We start from the raw sequence: 13,686 nt of genomic DNA on the forward strand, positions 1-13,686 counted from the left end.
TTATGCCCCCTTGTATTGTCTCTTCAATGTGGAGACCGAAACTGACTCGATGTTCCTGATGTCATCTCATCAGAACCTGCAAAGCTGTCGCAAGACATTAAAGACGACAAACTGAGCAACATGCAGAAGACTGGAAGGAGATTGTGACTGTGAATATTTGACACTGCGCACATTCCTGTATGCAGTGTCCGGGGATCCAGGAAGATGAGATCCTGGTGTGTCTTTACCTTATTATCTGCAAACTCCATCTCTTCTCAATACCTTGTGTCCCATACTGCCTGTTCCTACTTTCGAGGCAAAGCTCGGGTTCGCCTTCTGTCTGTTTGTATCAAGCAGCTCATTGACCCTAATATCTTACTGAATTAAGCATTCAACAGTCCGCCTTTCCATGACACAGGCAGTTTTCACTCATAAACTAGTAACTCTGATACTAACAAAGCGGGATGGAGGCAAGACTAAGTTTGAGTGGTGATACTCCGGGAGGAAGGGCGAGCTGGAGTTCATTCACAAAAGCAGCAACGTTGAAACAACTGCGCCAAACGTGGGGTTCCAAACCACAATCCGAATCTCAGGCTCCACAGACTGAGCTCGTGGGCACTGAAATAGCAGCTGACCCAATGTCACTGCCCTGCCTTCGAAACAGTTGTTATTGGAATAGCGGTTCTTCATTTTACTTGTTAAAAGCAGGAGCTGCACAATTGGATTAACTTTGGGTTCAGGTCCGAATCTTTACATCTTTACAGATCTCGGGATCTGTAAAGACTTAATTACCTGCAAATGCTCGCATTCAAAGCATTGTCTTGCATCTTTGAGTTTGTCTCTATTCATATGTTTCTGAAACATACCTCTTCATTCACCTGGGGATTGAGCTGCGCTCCGAAAGCTGGTGATTTGAAATAAACATGTTGGACTTTAACCTGGTGTTGAAAGACTTCTTACTGTGCTCACCCAAGTCTCACCCACTTCCACATCATAACTTTGGGTTGGCACTGATTCTGCAGAACAGCACATTCAGTCACCATAGATAAACTGCATGAAACTTTGACAGCAGTGGGAATCAAACCAACATTGCTATGGAGACTGGAATCAAAATCCACTGCCTTGGACCACTTGTAAGAAGTCTTACAACATTAGTTTGAAGCTCCGCTCATAAAGCTAGTGATTCCATATAAAACTATTGGACTTTAACGTAGTGTTGTAAGACTTCATCCTGTGCCCACCCCAGTCCAAAGCCGGCATCTCCATATCATTGGACCACTGCGCCAGACGACCAGATTCGGGATTTTCTGTTTACCATTCTGTTTGCTGTAATGCCATTGAAATAAACGTAAATAAAGGTGCTGCAATCGACCAATAGCCTCCTTGCGCCTCCTCTGCCACTTAATAAGATCACAGCGGATCCCCAGCCTTAAAACCAATTCCCAACACGATCCCGATAACCCTTCATTCCCTTCGGGTCCAGCAATCTCTCCTTCCGACGCTTCAATATCTTCACGAACTGAGGATTCACGCAGCTCTGCGTTCCAGAATTCAAAGGATTCCCAACCCGTTGAAGAATTGTGCTACCCTGTGGGCTCCAGTGGCGCAATCGGTTAGAGCGCGGTACTTATACAGCAGTGCACACAGCGAGCTGTGCCGAGGTTGTGAGTTCGATCCTCACCTGGAACAGTCTTTTTGCTGCAGCTGCAACATGTAAGGAGCTCTGGCATTCAATGTTTAGTTCGCAGCAGAGAACATTTGAATAGTAAACCAGCGTCTCTGCGCTGTTTCACCATATATGGTGGCACTGCTGCTCTCGCGTCTCGGGTTCAATTCCAGCTTCGGGTGACTGTGGAATTTGCACTTTCTCCCCGTGTCAGGGAAAATCCCGAAACTGGTAGTATGCCCAAGTCGTGCAAGGATATGGAAATGCCGGCGTTGGGCTGTGGTGGGCACAAGGAAGAAGTTTAAAAACACTAGGTTAAAGTCCAATAGGTTTATTTGGAATCACTAGCTTTCGGAGCATAGCTTTAACCTGGTGTAAGTCTTATTACAAGTGGTGCAATGCAGTGGATTTCGATTCAAGTCTATCTAGCAATGTGGGATTGATTCCCACTGCTGTGAAAGTTTCATGCAGTTTCGCTGTGGTGACTGATTGTTCTCTTCTGCAGAATCAGTGCCAACTCAACGTTCATCCTATTGTGTAGATCCTGCTTTTAACAAGTAGAATAATGAACCACTATTCGAGTACCAATTGTTGCGAAGGCAGGGCAGTGAAATTGGGTCAGCTGCTATTTCAGTGCCGCGTAGCTCAGTCATTAGAGCCTGAGATTCGGATTGTGGTTTGGAGCCCCACGTTTGGCGCAGTTTTTTAAACGTTGCTGTTTTCATCGGTGAAGACGGAGATGGTGCTCTCCATTCCTCCCGGAGCGTCACCAATCAAATTTAGTCTTGTCTCCATCCCGCTTTGTTCGTACCACTGTTACTGATTTATGACTGAAACTGCCTCGATGTGACTGCAATTCCGAGGTTTTAATGCTGAATTCAGCAAGAGGCTCTTTTCTCAGTTTGAATTAAAATTGGACCCAGATCTGGGAGACAATTGTGTCAGTGTGATCGTTAAAACCTGACCAATTGCCACCCAGATTTTACCACAATCTGCATGGTCAGTTCTTTGCAGCCTATCAGTGTCCTTCTCTTCTGGATTTGTTCCCGACCTGCTGCGCATGTGACATTTCCAGCCCTGATGGGAAAATGCAGCTCTCATTCCACTGATTATCAATTCAATCAGGAAGCAATTCAGGTTCGCTTATCAGCTTGATGGACTCGTGCCCAGGCTGGGTTGGTTCCAGGATCCAGTCCACGAGATCACCAGAGAATTGGGACAATGTCTTTAACTTAGTTCATCAAGGAGAGCATTTACTTTTCATTTCTGACCTTTTTCACCAGAGACAAGTATCTCCGACAAAATGCCATGTTGAGCTATAATACAAGTCACTTCTATAGCCAATGGCAATACCGATTGCTGTCAGCTGAAACTTGAAACTGACAGCGAAGTGAGACAGTCCTGCAGGCTGCTCATGTATAAATTTCAATTTCCAAAACCCACCAACCTTATCACTGCGGCTCCCGTGAAACATTCAAGACAACAGACGGCAGATATTCATCACTGGAAGTAACTGACACACATGAAATTCTCAACACATTCATGTCACATCTCTTTCTGCTTCTGTCGCTACCTCACCAATCCAGATCCCTGTTATTGGGCCCTTGGGCAAAATATCTCTCAAGTGTTAAAGGCTCTACTGCGATCCGGCGTTACCAACATTATTTATGCAATGATTATTCATTAGAAACATACTACATGTCAGAAAATCTGTATTTCAAATATGCTATTAAACTTGATAACTGGACTCAAAACCTTAACTGTTGGCTGATCTTGCTGTACAATTCCATTGTCCCGCCCGCTCCCCTTCATTTCCGAATAGACCAAAAGATTGTCTATCCCAAACTGAAATGTGTTCAAGGATGGAACATGCAAAACCCTCTGGTGTAGAGAAGTTCAAAGATTTAAAACCCTTTGAGTGAAGTAATGTCTCCTCATCTCAGTCACAAATGATCAGCCCCTTATCCTGAGACACTGCCGCAGTGTTTTAGATTCCCTGACCAGCGGAAACAATCTCTCAGCATCCACCCTATCAACCCACTCCAAATTGTGTGGGTTTCGATGAGATCACCTCCCAGTCTTCTGAACTCCAGGGAATTTCAGCACAACTTTCTCAGCCCCTTAACATAGGAAAACCCCGTCATCCCAGAGAGGAATCTCCAGAACCTTTGCTGCAGCCATCTTCAATGTGTAGTCATCTGGGATGGCCACTTCCAGAATACAAAATGGATGATTGCAATGACTGTAGAGAAATAGAGACAATGTTAGGAAAGCAAGCAGGCACAGAGCCTGTATGCGTATTGAGCAGGCAACTCCCAGACGAGACTGAAATTGTAGGTCCCATCTCCGGGAACAAAGGAAAGACACTCAAGCAACCTGATCCAGCTCCAGACATCGCGGCGCCAGTTCCCCAAACTGAAAGAGTAAAAAAAGCAAGGCCAACGGCCACCTAGGACACGCCCAGCCATCAGGGCACCCATGCCTTCATTGGTCAAGATCAAAACGATTGATCAAGATCCAGCCCAATTAATCAGGGCCAAGTTCAAGGCCAACCCAAAAGCGCATGAAGCCCCTTCAGGTATAAGAAGAAGGCCCCGAGCGAGAATCACTCTCTTGGACTCGGCTCTCGAAGCGGAGAGACCCATCCACCAGCTGCGCCAGAAGCAAGTAAGTCCAAGGTCAACGCTCGCTATCAGATGGATGACCTTAGCTGTTCTCCTGTTATCTCTTCGAACCCAACAGCCTCCGATCCGAACAAGGGCCATTGTTCCTCTGACTGAGTGGGCACCCGAAGTTAAGTGTAGGCGCTAGCGTTAGAGATAGTTTAGTTTATGGTATTTTCTGGATGAGTAGATATTACTGTGTGTAAACAAGTAGTGTTGACTTTGAACTATCCAACTGGTGCATTGGTTCTTTGATCAGTATTCAGGTTTGAACCTTGTGGCGGTATCAAAAGATACCTGGCTAGAGCAAACATATTTAGGATTAAGGAAGGCGACCATATTGACTGCCATATTTATAACCAGATAAATATAGCAACATTTACTGGCGACTCCTCCGGGACTCGACCTAGAAGTGGCCTAGTCACTCCGAGAGAACCCAAATTTGAATTAGCTATCCAATTGGAAAAAGAAAAACCAAAAGCGTAAGACCAATACTGATCAAACCATCGAGTGTGTTATTTGCATGTGTACTAACAGGTATATAAGGTAAACCTGAGAGATTTTGTTGCGTAAAACTGTTGGGAGTTTTGTAGGCCAGAAATTAGCGCAAGCCATACCCGTGTTTACATCACCACTTTATCACCCCCTGTTCAGAATTCAGTAGAGACCCAAAGATCACGAGAAAAATGGCAATGAAGGCAATGGAACACCTTATGAACCCCCCGGAATTCGTGGTCGCAGCGACCAGTAGAGTAGGACAGTGGGAAGAGGAAATCAGAAAGTACCTCAAAGGGGAAGGATGGCCCCGTTGGAGCAAATTCTGTGGGAATGACAAAACAGGTCCCGGAAGTATAGGGCATACTTGGTGGGAGAACGTGACAGATTCATAAGAAGAGCTCGCATGCTGATGGCAATCGTGTCCTGCTTGGCACAATTGTGAGGGAGAGAGGAGGTCATGGGATGCTCCGTAGAGAGATTGAGGAGAGAGACAGGAATAGTGAAGGAGATGTGAGCGAATATGAGAGAGAGCAGTTAGCGGCAAGGGACAAAGAGGTGGCTGTTGCCAAGCGGGCACACCAATCTTGTCTCGTCCATTTGAGCAGTTTTCAATCCCAATATGACAAAGCCTACCAAGACACGCAACGTGCGGCCTTGGTAAGACAGGAAACAGAACAAGTTGAGCAGTAACAAAAACAGTGTAACGATCTAAAAGCAGCCCTACAAGCACTCGACACTTCCACGACGGAACAAAGGCCGAGCTCGGTAGATCACGCAAAGTGAAGGAAGCAAATTGCTGAATTGCAATCTCTGCTGTCTGTCCAGATTGGGTTCCAGAGCACGTTTGGACCCCAATTAGACCAAGAAAATGGACCCGACTGGCAGGAGTTAAACGACAATGCATATAGATATGCACATGGCACATGTACAGAGGACAAACACCAGAAACCAAAACCGCCCCAACTGCACAGGCAGAACACACCCCTATAAACCCTGTAATCACACAGCGCAGGGCCACAGCAGAAGGAAACACAGATTTCCTATACACCACCCCATTAACCGTCACTCAATTACGGGACGCGTGTGATAAGATTCCACCGTTCCTACCAACATCGGACCCCCACCAGTTCTTTGCAAGGATAAAACAACAGCCGACCATGTGCAGCCTGGATGAAAAGGAGCAAGTGAAGCTCCCAGTTTTAAGCCTCGACCCTTCAGTCATGGCAGCCCTTCCCGACCCACATAATATAGGAGGAGGCACACACCAAGAAATGCACACAGCAATCCTGGACGCGATCGGCTATAACAAAGGAGACCCTGTAGAAGGCCTAAACAAGTGTAGGCAGAAGAAGACAGAGCACCCCACAGCATTTGCTAGACGCTTGTGGATACATTTTACTGCCGTCTTTGGAGAGTTAGCACGTAAGATGAGGCCCACAATGAGAAATGGTTTTTGAAAGGACTGCGCTTAGGAGCAGTCCATCCAAGGTAAATCATCATATGGTAGAGCAGAGGAAGAGCAGGCAGGCATGCATCCAGTTAGGATGCACCAGAACCCCGCATGGGTAAATGAGGGAAGGAACAGCCCACAGCAGACCAAATTCCAGGAGTGTTATAATTGCGGCCAATTAGGACACCGCATGAGAGTGCAATGTGCCCCAGAAGCAGCAGAGAAACCATCAGACAGGCACCCTGAATAAGAATAGGGCAAAGCCAATTCACAGTGTCAGCGCCCGTTCTGATACTACAGATATGAACGGCACCGATTGACGGTGTTCGGACTCCCAACTTGGGTGTGCAACACCCTTTAGGACAAGTCCGGGAGACCGATCATGACAGGCACAGTGCGGGGACACCCAGTGGAATTACTTTGGGACACAGGAGGGTCCCGTACCACAATAAATTCGTCCACAATGTTTCAGCGAGACACATGGCCCACCACGGACACCATTACTTTCAGCCGTTTTACAGGGCACTTACAGCAGGGACCCATCACAGCCCCTGTAGCCATTCAGATATGGAACATTACAACTAAACACGCCGTAGTTCTGGTCGACCTACCCCAGATAGCCGAACACATTTTAGGAATTGATTTTATGAGCTCCCACAATCCATCATTCAATCCGGTAAATAGATGTGTATGCAAAATGGCAAAGGCAGCACGAGCCCCCGCCATGCTCACTGTTGGAAACTATGAAAATAGGATTAGCACAGTAGGAGACTTCTGGTTCGACCCTCGAGCCATTCATCAGGACAAACAAGTTAGGGAAGTCCAGCAGCGACACAAGGCAGCATTTGCACAGCACAAACACGACTGTGGCAAGATCACTGGCTTAGTGAATATTACAGGTCCCGACGCCAGACCCCAAAAGCAGTACGGTTTTCCCCAAGAAGCAGAGGGAAAAATCTCAAAAGTTATACAGAGTCTACTTCATCAAGGCGTACTCCAATCAGTAGCCTCCACAAATAATGCCCCAATTTGGCCTGTCAGGAAACCCGATGGATCATGGCGACTGACCATTGATTATCGGACACTAAACAAAGTAACACCAGTAGCAGCCCCCATCGTAGCCACGAGTCCCGAGACCATGCTCAAACAGGGACTAGTCAAAAGAATTTTCGGTTTAGGACATTAGCAACGGCTTTTGGTCCATTCCATTGGATAAAGTGTGTCAATAAAAATTTGCATTCACGTTCCAGGGACAGCAATATACATGGACGTGCCTTCCACAAGGCTTCCACAATCTCCACCTCCATTTTCCGCCGACAGCTGGCAAATGGTTCAGCAAAATTTTCCCATCCCGATTGTCTGGTCCAATCTGTAGATGACTTGCTTCTGCAGACAGACACAAAGGGAGAGCACATTTTGCTTCTCGACGAACTATTAGGACTCCTACAACAAATTGGCTGTGAAGTGAAACCCAAGGAGTCCCAGATTTTACAGGAAAAGGTGATTTACTTAGGAACAGTGATCACACATGGCAAATGCGAGATCAAGCAGAAAAGAATCAACTCAATCGTCAAATGACCCCTGCCCCATAACGTCACAGCCCTCCGGTAATTTCTAGGACTGGTTGGCTACTGTAGAAACCACATCAATGGTTTCGCCACAAAGGCAGCGCCCCTATCCGACCTTCTCAAGAAGCAACCACCTTGGGAATGGCTTCCACAGCACACGGATGCCATAGATGCATTAAAAAGAGCCCTCAGCACAGCCCCCGCATTAGAGGTCCCAGATCCACTCTCCCCGTACGCAATCAAAGTTGCAAGAACCGACCGAACTCTTTCAGCCGTGCTCCTCCAAGAACGACATGATCGTTTAGGCGCCGTGGCATAGGCCTCTCATGTATTAGATCCACTCGAGAAAGGATTTTCTGCCTGCAGAAAGGCACCTGCTCGCAGTTTTTTGGGAAGTTGAATACATTACAGGACTCAACCCCATTACCATTTTAACAGAGCACACCCCAACACAACCCCTACTTGATGGTAGACTGAAGGACGGCACAGTCAGCCAGGCCCGCACAGCCCGATGGATCCTTCTCTTACAGGGACGGGACATAACAGTTAAGAGGACAAAGACCCACACTTTCCTCACAGACAATTTACAATATGCAGGCACCCCACATGAGTGTGAAATAATAACCACTAGGCATAATACAGGACCCTTTATACATAAGTCAGCTCCTCCGAAACGAGGTACTACACCCCAGAGACCACAGCCCACCGACACATATGTACCTCTTAGAATATATGTGGATGGCTCCTCCACAGTTTTAAACGGCAAAAGGATTACCGGTTGCGGTATTTATGTAGAGGGACTTGCGTCAGAAGAGATTTCATTAAATGTGCCAGGACATCTAGGCACACAGGCAGCAGATCTGGCACCATAGCGTACATTGTAGAGCACTCCGACTCGTTTCCGACCCCCACCGTCATATATTCTGACAGTTTATATGTTTGGAACAGTTTAACAGAATTCCTACCCCTGTGGGAAACTAGAGGATTTGTTTCCGCAGATGGAAAGCCCTACCCTAAGCCCCTTTACTCCAGCATATTCTGAAAACGGCAAAAGATAAAAAACATGGAATTATCAAAATCTGTAGCCATCATCGTTCTTTCCCCCCCCCCCCCCCCCCCGCCCCCCGGTAACGTTAAGGCAGGCACGCTAGCAAAGGCAGGTTCCAGACACGGTCACTTTTGGACCCCCCCCCCCCCCCCCCCCCCCCCCAGAGCTGCCCAGTACATGCGGATCAGGTCTCACAGACCAACATTCAGGATCTAGCACAGGCTCAAAAAGAAGATGAGATGCTCAAGGAAGTTTTAAAAGGCAACTTTCCAGCCCCTTATGATAAGTATAAAAACGTGTTAACCACACATGATGGTGTGATTTTAAAAGACGGAATTTATGTAGTTCCCAGCCAGGACAGGAATCAGATTATTTGCCAGTTCCATGACAACCATGGCCATCAAGGCGTAGAAGCCACCCTAGCCCACCTCAGACCTCTCTGCTGGTGGCCTTATTTAATGACTAATGTTACACATTACATTGAGAATTGCTTGATCTGTGCCCAGAACAATCCGGACAGATGCGCAAAGAAAGGTCAGCTTAGTCACACCCGCCCCGTTAATGGCCCCTGGACGAATTTGCAAATTGATTATATCGGATCTCTACCCCCACTGCAGGAATGGTTCCAAGTATGTGTCGGTGGTCATCGACACCTTCATAAAATGGAGGGAAGCATTTCCATCCAGAACAAACACTGCCAAAACGACAGCTAATATCCTCACTTAGCACTTCTTTACAAGATGGGGACTTCCACGCAGTATAGAGTCCGATCAAGGCTCCCATTTTGCAGGACAAGTGATGAAAAACGTCCTTACAATTTTCGGCATAAAACAAAAATTCCATATTGCATACCACCCCCAATCAAGCGGCATAGTAGAAAGAATGTACAGAACTTTAAAAACGACCCTCAGAAAAATTGTGCAATAGCACAACAGCACCTGGGACACAGTTCTCCCATTTGCATTAATGTTCATACAAAACACGGTATCCACGTCCACAGGTACACCCCCCACACCCTCAAGACCGGACGCACCATGAAAGGGACAAAATATTTATTAGGACTGGATTTGGCCAGCCCCACAGTCACCGCCCTGACCCATGAGAAAGCAGTTCAACAGATTATAGGGAATGTAAAGGCAACCCAGCTTGCAGCAGCTGTTAGGCTTGGGACACGCAAGAAGCAAAGCAAGGTTTGCTTTGATAAAACAGTACACGCCACAGAATTTGTAGTAGGGCAGTAAGTCATGCTAGGCCTATACAACCACAGTTCATTCCCTTCCCCCAAATTTGCAGGACCGTACTCCATCTCTGATAAAGTCACCACCTCTGGAGGCAAAATCACCTATACTAATGGCAAGTCTGCGTGGTTCCATATACATGATGTGGAGATGCCGGCGTTGGACTGGGGTGAGCACAGTAAGAAGTCTTACAACACCAGGTTAAAGTCCAACAGGTTTGTTTCAAACACGAGCTTTCGGAGCACGGCTCCTTCTTCAGGTGATGTTCAGGTTCCATATAAACCAGCTTAAGGCTTATGGCTCGCAGAACAACCATTCACACCACATCTCGCTCGCAGCAGCAGATGAGCACGCCCCACCCACGAACAACCTTTTCCTACCCTCCCCCAACCTTTCCAGCCCATCCTGAGATGCGACTTTGACTCCAACCCCAGAGGCACGACTCTGCATCTCCCTTCCCCCAGCCGACAGCGACAGCGATAGCGACAGGGTTAGTGATAGCCCCAGCACACCACGCTACGATTACACCCCTGCACCATGCCCCACTCACAGCGACTCCGAACATGATTCCAGCGACCCTTTTGAAATAAGGTATATTAAAGCACCTGATGCAGACCCACCGCCCAATGACTATGGATTGACCCCTAGCAGCTCTAAGCTCGATACAAAATACTGGCACCGAGACAATTCGCCCCACGCAGCTTCAGCACAACTACTCCAGTCAAGAGTACGGCAACCGGGAGAAGATGATGACTTAGAGTCTGACGCCCACCAAACAAATCCCTTTGCGATTCTATTCGCTATAGAGCACTGAGGTGTCCAGATGATGGTTAAAAAGGAACTGATGGAGATTTACAGTGTCCTTTCTGATGGAACCTGCACGATTTTGTTATGGTAGTTGGTTGTTTTTAAACGTTTGTTACTGTCAATGTTGAACGGTGCTTGTTCGCTTAATGTTTTCATGGTCCCACGCCACCACTCCTTTAACACCCACTGGCAGTTAAAGGAACAATTTTGTCTGTGGACAACCGTTCATAACTGCTCTTCTGCTTCGAAGGCAGGAGATAGCATAAATGCAACCCCCACGACGACCACACTCTTACCGTTCTTGTCCGATCACACAGGCAGTGGAGTAACGGCTCTGGTCCCGGCCTGCCTGAGGACCCCCTGGTCAGCTACGCTCGGGTAGAGCACATATGGCTCTGGTCACCGTCCTACACGGGATTCCACCCATTCTTACCTGCCGCGGCCCATATGCACCCCATTTTGGCACTTTTAGTTCAAAACTCTTATGTTTGCTTATGGCAACCCTTAGGTTCCTTCCAAATGCTATTTACATCCTCGAACACAGGGATGGTAGATTGCACAGGCTGCGAGACGGCTCGCACTGTGTCAGTTTTTTCTTGGATGTCTTGTCCCAAAGATTTGGTTTTTTTTTAAGTGAGGGAGTCACAGATGGTGACCAATTATAACGGGTAATTGGCAATAAAGGACAGACAGACAGACATACGAGATCTTAAACAAGATAATAACAGAAATTATGCTCGTGTCCATAGAACTCCGGAACCACAGAAGCCTCAAGAGGAAGAAAGAAAGAAGAAAAGATGAAGACAACCATCATGCTCTACAGTTGGATCTTAGCGGGATCCCTCCAGTTGCACGCAGACGCTACCCCTACCACGCAGGCCATGAATGTTTCCCACCCCTGCCATACACTGCACCTCAAGATAGTAACCGATACACCGACCTGGTGTGCCAAGTTCATAACTTGGTATTCCCTATCCTACGTTGTGGAATCACTATTAGTACTTGCGATACTCTGTAGTGTCAGTCACACTCTCAGACACAGGAAATGGTGGAGGAAAGCCTCCCGCACTCCGGTATACACATTCAGATCCCCTATTTTCGGACTTCAACAAACCCCCCCCCCCCCATTCCCTTTAAGTGAATTAAAGTGCATCCGTTTTTTTGTGTTCAGTGTTCTAAAAAAAAATGTAAAACTCTGTGCTTGACTGCCAAGCCAGAGAGACCTGTGTTGCTGCTATTGTACAGTTTAATAGAATTTAAAATGTTATAAATTCTTTTGATTGATTAAGGATAGTTTATTGAAGTATAGTTAGAGGTTCCAGTTTTTTAAAATTTTGTCATGCATGTCTGAATGTCATAGCACCCCATAGAATGTTATAATAATGTATGCACATAAAGTAATTTAGGTAAAAGTTTCAATTCATAGGACAGAGTAGTGTAGTGCCTGTCCTTGCTTCTTAGGAGGAGAACGAAGAAGATACAGTAATTTGATCCTTCACGCTTCGCGTTGAGGATCACAAGGAGGGAGTGTAGCCATCTGGGATGGCGACTTCCAGAATACAAATGGATGATCACAATGACTGTAGGGAAATATGGACAATGTTAGGAAACCAAGCAGGCACAGAAGCTGGATGCGTATTGTGAAGGCAACTCCCAAACGAGCCTGAAACTGTAGGTCAATTAACACATTGGTGGCCCATCTCCGGGAACAAAGGAAAGACATTCAAGCAACCGATCGAGCTCCAGACACCCTGGCACCTGTTCCCCAAACCGAAAGCATAAACAAAGCAAAGAACAAAGAACAAAGAAAATTACAGCACAGGAACAGGCCCTTCGGCCCTCCCAGCCTGCGCCGATCCAGATCCTTTATCTAAACCTGTCTCCTATTTACCAAGGTCTACTTCCCTCTGTTCCTGCCCATTAATATACCTGTCTAGATGCCTCTTAAATGATGCTATCGTGCCCGCCTCTACCACCTCTGCTGGTAAAGCGTTCCAGGCACCCACCACCCTCTGCGTAAAAAACTTTCCACGCACATCTCCCTCAAACTTTCCCCCTCTCACCTTGAAATCGTGACCACTTGTAACTGACACCCCGACTCCTGGGAAAAGCTTGTTGCTATCCACCCTGTCCATACCTCTCATAATTTTGTAGACCTCAATCAGGTCCCCGCTCAACCCCCGTCTTTCCAACGAAAACAATCCTAATCTACTCAACCTTTCTTCATAGCTAGCACCCTCCATACCAGGCAACATTCTCCTCTGCACTCTCTCCAAAGCATCCACATCCTTCTGGTAATGTGGCGACCAGAACTGCACGCAGTATTCCAAATGTGGCCGAACCAAAGTCCTATTCAACTGTAACATGACCTGCCAACTCTTGTACTCAATACCCCGTCCGATGAAGGCAAGCATGCCGTATGCTTTCTTGACCACTCTATCAACCTGCGTTGCCACCTTCAGGGTACAATGGACCTGAACTCCCAGATCTCTCTGTACATCAATTTTCCCCAAGACCCTTCCATTGACAATATAGTCCGCTCTTGAATTTGATCTTCCAAAATGCATCACCTCGCATTTGCCTGGATTGAACTCCATCTGCCATTTCTCTGCCCAACTCTCCTTCTGTCTATATTTTGTTGTATTCTCTGACAGTCCTCCTCGCTATCTGCAACTCCACCAATCTTAGTATCATCTGCAAACTTGCTCATCAGACCACCTATACCTTCCTCCAGGTCATTTCTGTAGATTACAAACAGCAGTGGTCCGA

Source organism: Scyliorhinus canicula, chromosome 17 (assembly GCF_902713615.1).
Source record: "Scyliorhinus canicula chromosome 17, sScyCan1.1, whole genome shotgun sequence".
Classification (NCBI taxonomy): Eukaryota; Metazoa; Chordata; class Chondrichthyes; order Carcharhiniformes; family Scyliorhinidae; genus Scyliorhinus; species Scyliorhinus canicula.